The following is a 2,500-nucleotide window of genomic DNA, read 5'->3' as shown; positions in this document are numbered from 1 at the left end:
TTACATTTTCACTACTTATCTGTGTGTTTTAGATCAATATACCTGGCAAAAAAAAAATACTTAACTTTGTGACTGGTGACTGATGTATGACTTGTATTATTTTATCTGAGTTAACTAAAATAATTACGCTGAAGGCAAGGATGTGAACTACCCTACCTCTCCTCCTCCTCCTCCTCCTCCTCCTCCTTCTTCTCTGAGTGGTGTCTTTCTAAGAACCACATTTTGAAATACTTCTGTGTACTCACCTCAATTACTTTCAAGAGGCTTTATTTGAATTCACTCGGGTTTTTAAGGGTATTTTTTTTTTCTGTTCCAGTGGCAGATTAACAGGAGTTCTACATTATCAACAGAAGAAACACGCTTGAGAACCCAGGCAATCATCTCAGTGGCCTTTGAAAACAGTCGAGATGAGAGGGCAAAGCATTTATGAACACGGGCGTGGTTTGAGAACCACATTCTCAAACACTACGTCACACTTCTACTACTTTCAAAAGGCTTTAGCTGAAGTGACACAGGTTTTTGAGGGTGACTTTACGGCTCTAGTGGGAGACTGATAAGATTCCCACATCATTAACAGGAAAAATGCTCTTGAGAACCAGGCAAATCATCAAGAGGTTCCTGAACACTGACCTAAATCGCACTCAAAGCTTGCACCTCCTCATGTTGTATAGCTTCAGGAAAAATATAGACTCGAAGATCCGACGAGGAAAACACTTCAACATACTTGTCTATAGAGGATGTTGTTAATTACCACCACTCATCATTCTTTTCCTGGTGCATGTGAAAATTTCCTAAGGGCGCTCTCCCATATTTGTCTCGTAAAATAAGCAAGTTAATGAGAGAGTGAAGAATTAAATAAACAAATGAACCAAGGAGAAATAGCGACATTGCTTCATATCAAAGGAATGCCGTATTAGAAAAGTCGCAGTCTCTCTCTCTCTCTCTCTCTCTCTCTCTCTCTCTCTCTCTCTCTCTCTCTCTCTCTCTCTCTCTCTCTTGCCGGCTCGACTCTCGCTTGTAACAAAGAAAATGCAAGAGAGAGAGAGAGAGAGAGAGAGAGAGAGAGAGAGAGAGAGAGAGAGAGAGAGAGAGAGAGAGAGAGAGAGAGAGAGAGAGAGAGAGAGAGAGAGAGAGGAAAGAGGAGTGGTCGGAGGAGAATGAAGCAAAAAGGGAGGCGAGAGAGGAGAGGAAAAGCAGAGGAAGACAATGGAAAGATCAGGGAGTGAGGGAGTGAATGAGTGAGTGAGTGAGTGAGAGAGAGAGAGAGAGAGAGTGAGTGAGATGAAGTGAGAGTTAAGGACCCATCAACCACACCAGCGACCACATACCACCTCCCCTTCCTTCTTTCCCCCTTCCCTTCTTCTTACCTTCTTCACTATCACCGGTTATCTGACCGTCCTCCTCCTCCTCCTCCTCCTCCTCCTCCTCTTCTTCCCTCTTCGCCACTCCTGCACATTACATAAGCAATTTCCTGTCCTACAATACTTCTCTCTCTCTCTCTCTCTCTCTCTCTCTCTCTCTCTCTCTCTCTCTCTCTCTCTCTCTCTCTCTCTCTCTCTCTCTCTCTCCTTTGCTATCTTCCCTTCCTTCTATTTCAGGTATTCCGTGAAAGAGCAAGAAAAGAGAGAAAGGAGAAAGGAAAAAGGAAGAAGTGGAGAAGGGTAGGGGATGGGAAGAGAGAGAGAGAGAGAGAGAGAGAGAGAGAGAGAGAGAGAGAGAGAGAGAGAGAGAGAGAGAGAGAGAGAGAGAGAGAGAGAGAGAGAGAGAGAGAGGAAGGGTTTGATCTGAATAAGGAATGGAAGAGAGAGAGAGAGAGAGAGAGAGAGAGAGAGAGAGAGAGAGAGAGAGAGAGAGAGAGAGAGAGAGAGAGAGAGAGAGAGAGAGTCTTTGATTCTAATACGCCATTCCTTTGAAGTAATATTTTCTTCTTCACCTTTTTATTATTTATTTATTTCTACTAATGTATTAATTTTTGCAGGCTTGATCGCTGGCAGCATTAATATTCAACGTCTCTCTCTCTCTCTCTCTCTCTCTCTCTCTCTCTCTCTCTCTCTCTCTCTCTCTCTCTCTCTCTCTCTCTCTCTCTCTCTCTTTGCGTGTGTTAGAGAGAGAGAGAGAGAGAGAGAGAGAGAGAGAGAGAGAGAGAGAGAGAGAGAGAGAGAGAGAGCGACCGTCACAAAAATGCGGAGGCCAGTATCGAACCGCGTGACGCTTCTGAGACACTAAAGGTGTGTGTGCGTCACCATGCCAGCCACCCCACCTGTGTCTGTCACGCCACCTGCCCTGCCCGTCACGCTGTCCGTCACTCCATCACCCCTTGCACCTTCCCAGTCTATCATGCGCCAAACAGGTGGTAAATAAATGGGTGGCAATTGTAAGCTATAGAAATGAAGGGAACGAACGGAGATAGATGGATAAGCAGAGGAATGAATACGTAGATGAATAGGTGAATACATAAATGAATAGCAGAGTAAATATATGAATAAATAAATGGATAGTT

General features: G+C 44.2%; 1 protein-coding gene across 6 annotated transcripts in view; it reads right to left on the bottom strand.

The window, feature by feature from the left end:
* LOC135089167 (uncharacterized) overlaps window positions 1-2,500 on the bottom strand; it is a 203,134-nt gene that overhangs the window by 141,781 nt on the left and 58,853 nt on the right. The window lies entirely within an intron of this gene.

Source organism: Scylla paramamosain, chromosome 3 (assembly GCF_035594125.1).
Source record: "Scylla paramamosain isolate STU-SP2022 chromosome 3, ASM3559412v1, whole genome shotgun sequence".
NCBI lineage: Eukaryota > Metazoa > Arthropoda > Malacostraca > Decapoda > Portunidae > Scylla > Scylla paramamosain.
This window is presented reverse-complemented; position numbering and strand designations above follow the sequence as displayed.